The sequence below is a fragment of the Nuphar pumila genome, chromosome 17 (genome assembly GCF_984573655.1).
Source record: "Nuphar pumila chromosome 17, dmNupPumi1.hap1.1, whole genome shotgun sequence".
Classification (NCBI taxonomy): Eukaryota; Viridiplantae; Streptophyta; class Magnoliopsida; order Nymphaeales; family Nymphaeaceae; genus Nuphar; species Nuphar pumila.
Window position 1 is genome coordinate 9,272,277 of NC_143265.1, and position 8,398 is coordinate 9,280,674.

The following is an 8,398-nucleotide window of genomic DNA, read 5'->3' on the forward strand; positions in this document are numbered from 1 at the left end:
AGAAAAATAGCTATTTTTCTGAACCAAAATCCAGAATTGAGTATAACAGCAATAGGAAAGAATCGAAATGAAGAGATAAGACGTCTTTTGCTTTGGAAGAGAGGAGGTCTAACGCCCTTATTCTTGGGGAGGAAGGAAAGGATAACTCCACCGCTAAGAGGGATGGCGTGAGATAAATTCAAAATTTTTAAACGTTGCGGGAACCAACGTTCGGCAAGCAGAGAACCTTTAGCCGGGACTAGGAACGGCAGTCAACTCTTGGAAAACGGAGCCCCGCCCAGCCTCACCCAGTTTGAACTGGGGACGGAGAATGGGAGGTCAAAACCAAAACCCCTGTGGGGATGGGTCTCCACTCCGTCCTCAATCCCTGTTAAGAACATTATGATTATACTTTTATACATGTTATATATATATATATATATATATATATATATATATATATATATATATATAACTGCTGCAGAGCAGGACCCAGGTCTCTACAGCCTGACCTAAGCAGTGAACCAGATTCACATGAAGGGGATTGAGGATCGGACACAAGCAGAGGATCCGACCCAAGCAGAGGATCCGATCCAGCACACAGTACCGAGACGCGGGGACATGGCACCCCTACGTACCTACTCCAGACAAGCACGAGGCACGCCGACCCGGATGACCCAGATCCCATCTCGGGTCCATGACTGGACCCGAGACCCGAGATCCTCACTCGACTTTATAAAACCCTCTCCTAGGGTTTTGTGCAGAACACAAAAGATTGAAAATCTAGCAGCTTTTATTCTTTTAGGTTATTGCCTATTGTTTTCCCCTTTACAGTATTGTCTTTTGTTTTTTTTTTAATTACTGTTTGTTGATCTTTTCATTTGTTATTGAAAGTTCATTGAAGAATAAAGAAAACAAGCCACGCCGATTTTCGGTGGGACATCGATTTGTTTCCTCCTCGAAGACGCTGCATCATAGTGGTATCAGAGCTCAAACGCCCACCTTCATCATCATGATGTCTCTTGAAGCGAGGGCCGATCCGATGCAAGGCGAAGAGCGTAAGGAGACTGGCAACGACGATTCAATGCTACGAATGATGGACGTGTTGACAAAAATCCAAGAGAACCTATTGCGCGTGAGCAAAGATGTTGTCGGCCTGTCGAAGCGGATGGATGGGTTTGAGGATCGTCTAACCACCCTCAAATCTTCCAGGGAACACGGAGCAGCACCAACCGCATATCTTGTTGACGGCGCGTCTGCAAGCTTGAGCCCCAATGTTTCAGAACCCTGTCAACCGACGCAACCCGAGCATGGTCGTGCTGCTGCCGTCCCACCGGTTCCAATATCCACCTCTGGTCTGGGCACTCTCCAGCTGCACCAAGGAGTCCCGACGAGCAACAATCCCCATGCGGGGGTACCTCACCCCAGGCAACATGCACCTGCGTTGGTGTCGCAGGTCAGACCGAGCCAGCAGGGCCCCGACGCTATGTTGGGTCCACCTGCAGGTGTGGGTTTGTGGCAGCGTGTCCCTGCGATCGCGTTGCAGGTTGACCCGAGCCAGCAGGGCCCCAGCATTATGCTGGGTCCACCTGCAGGCCCTGGCTTATGGCAATGGTTCATGAGGGTTGCACCGCAGACCGAGCCGGGTCAGTAGGGCCCCAACGTCACGCTGGGACCTACCGCTAACCCCAGCTCGTCAGCCTGACCTGGGAAGGACTCACCTTTCCCTTCCCTTTTGATTGGGTCGAACCCAAGAGGGTCCGGTCCAGCCTTCACTTCAGCAGGACACATGCCCGGTTCGCTGGGACCATCTGTTAGGTCTCAAAGAGCGGGTCTGGGTCTAGAACCCCTTCACCCGGCCTACTTAGTTGGATCCGGTTCATGGGCTGCCCCGAACCAGGTCCAACCAGTTATTTTTATCCCCCAAATGGACCTAATGTCGACCCAGACCTATATCGAACCTGGACGGAGCTTCAGCCTGGATTTGAGCTGGGTCAAAACCAGACCCATAATCATATAGATCGTGGATCACGTTCAGACCAAACCTGTTATCCCCACAACTCGGTCCTCGATCCAACCTATCCACATTTGGGTCCGACGAGTAGTTTAGGAATAGACCCGATCCACATCCCATCGGGCGAATCAACCCAACAATATATCAACCAGACCTTGTACCCAACCCTGATCCAGCATCCGATACAGTATCCGACCCAACATCAATATCTTAACCCAAACTCATATTATGCCATTCCTACCCACCTAGAACCCGAGACCCACCATACCCCTCCACCTTACCCTGGACTTCTTATCATCCCAGTGCCCCAACGCCGGTTGCAAATGGCTCCCACCCACGAGCAAGCCAGACCAAGGCAGAATCATCAGGGACCGACATGCCCTGAGCACCGACCAATCATCGGTAGAGTTTGTCAGCACCAGTATCCAGGCGAGCAGTAAGTCGTATGGGACGACGACACTTTCTGGAATGAGCATCCTGCATGCATGGTAGAGACTTGTCAACAGAGAGCACCAGAGCACCCCTCCACTTATGGGTGAAGCTGGATCTTCCAGAGTTTGCGGGGCGGTTCGATACAGAGCAATTCTTCGATTGGTCTTATGTCGTGCAGTTTTTTTTACTACCACACCGTCGCTGAGCACTGTCGTGTCTCTCTTGCATCTACTCGACTGAGAGGCCTAGCACGGACATGGCGGGTGGAGTTGCAGCAATCGAGAGAGCGGTAGAGACTCGAGCACGTACAGTCGTGGGAGGAGATGCAGAGATTGATGCAGTCAAAATTTGTGCCTTCAGATCATGCTGAGAGAGCCTACAAGGAGTACTTGACCCTGCGTCAAGGCACCCAAACTGTGGCGGAGTACACTGCTGAGTTCCATCGCCTTTCCCTACGTGTGCAGATCGAGGAAACCGCTCGCCAGCAGGTCATGAGGTATATTTCTGGTCTCCGTCCTGTCATTTCGGATGATTTTAGTTATATCACAGTCGAGACATTAGATCAGGCAAGCAACTATGCCATGAATGTCGAGGAGAAGTTGAAAAGGAGGCAAGAATATAGGACCACCCGTAGTGAACCATACAGTCGACCTAAGTCGAGTTTTCCAACCAGGGGAGCAAACTCCCCTAGGAAGGAGGACTTAAAGTTCACCCCTAGAGCAAACCCTAGCAAACCTGACCCGTCTGGACCCGCATATAATACCCGGTCCAAAGCCAAACCTAGTGAGCCTACCATTCGTTGTTTTAGGTGTCAGGAATTGGGACATGTCGCGTCTAAGTGCCCCACTGCGGGTAAGAATACTCATCTCGTCGAGGGTATTATGGAGTCAGCATTCGAGAGTGAGAGTGAGTCATTGGTCGAGGATGAGGATGAGACGAAAGTCGTAGAGTTTGACAGCAACATCAAAAATTTATTGTCCATCCATCATGTTTTGATCGCACCCCGCGGGTCGACCCTGCAAAATGATTGCGGAACAACATTTTTAAAACTCGGTGCAACTGTGAGGGTCACGCGTGTGATGTTATTATCGACACAGGTGCTTGTGAGAATATGGTGTCAAAGAGCATTGTATCTACCTTGAACCTGAAAACTGAGAAACTGTCTCAACCATACAAGATGGCGTGGTTCAAGAAAGGTAACGAGGTTCCCATCACCCAGCATTGTTTAGTACGATTCTCCATGGGGGAGCATTACCACAATGAGGTGTGGTGTGATGTAGCTCCCATGAGTGTGTGTCACATTCTTTTAGGTCGTCCTTGGCAATTTGATCACAAAACCATTCACAATGGGCACAAGAACACCTATTCCTTCCTTTTTAAAGGTCATAAGATAGTCCTTCTCCCTATCAAAAAGACTGGTTTTCTCACCGTGGATAAGCCTGAGCGAGTCCCCAGGCTCGCGGGCCTCTTGTACCGGCTCTTCTTGAACCATTGCTAGGAAGATGGCTATTGTTATGCCCTGGTGGCAAAGCCGTTGATGAGTTTGTCTGTGTTCATTCCCGCAAACGTTGCCCCTCTTATAGAGGAGTTTCACGACATTATGCCAGATGACCTACCTGATGGATTACCTTCGACGAGGGTAGTCCAGCACGCCATTGATTTTGTGTCGGGATCAAGTCTCCCCAACCTCCCCGCATATCGCATGAATCCCTCTGAGCATGCCAAGTTATTGAGGCAGGTTCAGGAGTTACTGCAAAAAAGGCTTTATTCGTGAGAGTGTTAGCCCTTGCGCAGTACCCACCCTGCTCAATCCTAAGAAAGATTGGTCCATGCGCATGTGTGTTGATAGTCGTGTGATCAATCACATCACGGTCAAATACTGTTTTCCCATTCTCTGTTTGGATGATATGTTTGATATGTTATCTGGTGCCTCCATTTTCTCCAAAATAAATTAAAAAAGCGGGTATCACCAGATTCGTATACGAGAGGGGGATGAGTGAAAAGTGACATTCAAGACACATGATGGGTTGTATGAGTGGTTAGTCATGCCGTTTGGGTTATCTAATTCCCCAAGCACTTTCATGAACATGATGACCCAAGTGTTGCGTCCGTGTATAGGGAAGTTTTTCGTTGTCTATTTTGATGATACTTTGATTTATAGTTCGTCCTTGTCTGATCATGTGAGTCACCTACGTCAGGTCTTAGAAATTTTGAGGGGAGAAAAACTGTATGTCAATGCAAAAAAGTGTGAGTTCATGACGTCCAATGTCGTATTTCTGGGCTTCATAGTATCTTCCGATGGAGTTAAGGCAGATCCTGCAAAGATCCGTGCGATCGTAGATTGGCCTACCCCAAAGACTATCAGAGAGATCCGTAGTTTCCACAGGTTAGCTACTTTCTATCGTCGTTTTGTGCAAAATTTCAGTACCCTCATGGCCCCTATTACAGAATGCCTAAAAGGTACTAGTTTCCATTGGACACCTGCCGCGGGAAGAGCCTTTACGCTCATCAAAGAAAGAATGAGTAGTGCCCCTATCTTAGCTCTTCCTGATTTCAATGTCGTCTTTGAGGTTGAGTGTGATGCCTCAAAAGTAGGAATTGGTGTTGTCTTGAGTCAGAACTGCTGACCTGTTGCTTTCTTTAGTGAGAAGGTGACTCAAGCCAGGTGCCAGTATTCCACTTATGATGTTTAGTTCTATGCCGTTGTACAAGCCCTATGTTATTGGAGGCATTATCTCATCTATAAGAAGTTTGTCTTGTACACAGATCATGAGTCTTTGAAGTACCTGAATAGTCAGAAGAAGCTAAGTGCTCGTCATACCAAGTGGGTTAGCTTCTTGCAAGAGTACACATTTACGATTCACCATCAGTCTGGTACTCTGAACAAGGTGGTTGGCGCTCTTAGTAGGAAGAATAGCCATTTGATGACTATGTCAGTGCAAGTCATTGGGTTTGAGCAGTGCAAAGAGTTGTACCCTTCAGACCCGGTTTTTCAGCAGATCTGGGAAAAGTGCCTCTCCCCTGATGGCACAACTGACTCAGGTTTTATTATCCATAACAGTTACCTTTTTTGAGGTAATAAGTTGTGTGTGCCTGCTTTCTCCCTTAGACTATAATTGATTTCTGAATTGCATGAAGGAGGACTAGCTGGGCATTTTGGACATGATAAGATGTTCGCACTGTTGAATGAATGACACTTTTGGCCCAAAATGCATAAAGATGTTGTCAATTATGTTCAAAGTTGTCGAGTGTGTTAAGTGTCCAAGGGTCGTCATCAAAATAGTGGTTTGTACACTCCATTGCCAATTTCTGAGCGGCCTTGGGAGCATGTGTCCATGCATTTTATTGTGGGTCTTCCCCGAACCTTGCATCATTTTGATTCCATCCTAGTTGTAGTTGACATATTTTTCAATATGGTTATCTTTGTCCTGTGTAAACAGACTACCGATGCCTCATTGGTAGCCTCGTACTACTTCAAGGACGTGGCCTCTTTTCATGGATTGCTTCACACGATCACCTCGGATCGTGACATCCATTTTTTGAGTCATTTTTGGGAATCGTTATGGGCCTTACTGAAAACCAAGCTTCAGTTTAGCAATGCATATCATCCTCAAACAGATGGCCAAACCGAAGTTGTCAACCGCACCTTAGGAAACCTGTTACAGAGTCTTGTGGGGGAAAATGTCAAAACTTGGGACCTTGTATTGCCTCAAGCCGAGTTCACATATAACAGCTCCATCAACCGGTCTATAGGCAAATCTTCGTTCCAAGTGGTCTATGGTCGGTCACCCACCCATGTCGTTGACCTAGTCCCTGTGTCCGGTCTTTCAGATTCAGCCTCAGACACATTTGATGCGGTCGAATATATGCGTGATGTCCACAGACAGGTCTAAGCCAAACTTGTTGAAAGCTACAAAGCCTACAAATCTTCTGCAGATCAATGTCGTCGTGATGTCCAATTCAAGGTCGGTCAGTTAGTTTGGGTCTACTTACATCTCAAGCGTTTCCCTATAGGTACCTATAGCAAGTTGAGTCCTAAGAAGTATGGTCCTTTTAAGGTTCTTCAACGACTAGGTCTGAATGCCTACCTCCTTGAGCTGTCCGACGATTGGCATATTTTGCCCATTTTCAACGTGTATGATCTATATGTTTACTGTGGAGACAACAAGTCATCAGAGCCGACATCTTTCCAACCAAGAGAGAATGATGCAGAACAAGATGGACCTAGGTCCATACAGCCTGACCTAGGCAGCGGACCAGATTCACATGAAGGGATTGAGGATCGGACCCAAGCAGAGGATCTGATCCAGTACATGGTACCGAGGCATGAGGATGTGGCGCCCCTGCGTACCTACTCCAGACGAGCACGAGGCACGCCGACCCAGATGACCCAGATCCAGCAGGATGATGGCCCGGATCCCATCTCGGGTCCATGACTGGACCCGAGACCCGGGATCCTCAGTCAACTTTATAAAACCCTCTCCTAGGGTTTTGTGCAGAACACTGAAGATTGAGAATCCAACAACTTTTATTCATTTAGGTTATTGCCTATTGTTTTCCCCTTTACAATATTGCCTTTTTATTTTTTTTTAATTATTGTTCGTTGATCTTCCCATTTGTTATTGAAAGTTCATTGAAGAATAAAGAAAACAAGCCACACCGATTTTCGGTGGGGCATCGATTTGTTTCCTCCTCGAAGACGTTGCATCAATAACCCTACCTAAACATAAAACCCTTTCTTGAATTGTTCCTCTCTTCTTCCTTGCTTTCTATCTATCAGTGCTAGCTCCCATTTCTTTCCTTTCCTTCCTATCCTTTTAACGGCGGAAGGCAAAAGGTGGCAATAGTGGAAGAATCGAAAAAAATGGGATCTGGCTCCGCCTCACCCCGTTTAGACTAGGGATGAAAAATATGAAAAGAAAAATGAATCAAGAATGGATGTTAAAATCAAAACTAGTGCAAGGATGGAGGAAATTTTTTTGAAACAGGGCAGGGGTGAAGACCTTGTCCCCCGCCTCTGCCTTAGTCTACTGCCATCACTAGTCAGGGCCTGGGGGGGGGGGGGGGGGGGGGGGGGCGTTAATGGGCCGGGCATTGACCTGCCCTCTTATAACCAAAACTGGATCCAAATCTATGTTACTGGTACCAAGTGTGGGTCTGGGTCTGACTAGACCTATCATAGATAAAACATATACAATAACGGTAACATAAACCAGTCCCAGACCAGACCCACAACAAACAACAACTACGCCTTCATCGCAAAACAATTGGGTTCGGCGATATGAACCAAAAAAGAAAATCATTTTGGGTCTTCCACATGAATCCTTCTCCTCCAATCATTTCTATCCAATGCCATGTCCTCGGTGAGGTTCAAAGCATTCATATCATTTCCTATCATCTCCATCCAAGTCTTCTTAGGCCTACCCCGACCTTTTTTAACTAATATATTTTCTCATTTCTCCATCCTTCTAATTGGAGCATCATTAGGCCTTCATCGAATATGTCCAAACCACCATAAATGATTCTCTCTCATCTTATTTTCAATGGATGCAACTCCTACCTTCTTACGTATCTCCTCGTTTTGAATCTTATCTTTTATTGTATTTCCACACATCCATCTAAGCATACACATCTCAGCTACACTCATTTTTTGAATATGATGTCTCTTGGCAGCCCAACATTCTATACCATATAGTAAAGCAGGCCTAATTGTCGTCCTATAAAACTTTTCCTTCAACCGAAATGGCATTCAACGATCGCACAACACTCTAGTTGCACTTTTTCATTTCATCCAGCCAAGCTTTATCCTATGATTTACATCTCCATCAATTTCTCCATACTTTTGAATAATAGATTCCAAATATTTGAAACAGTCATCCACTGGTATTTCTTGCTCACCAAGCTTCACTACACTCCCATCACTACTTCGTTGCTTACTAAACCGACATTCTATATATTATGTCTTACTCTTAC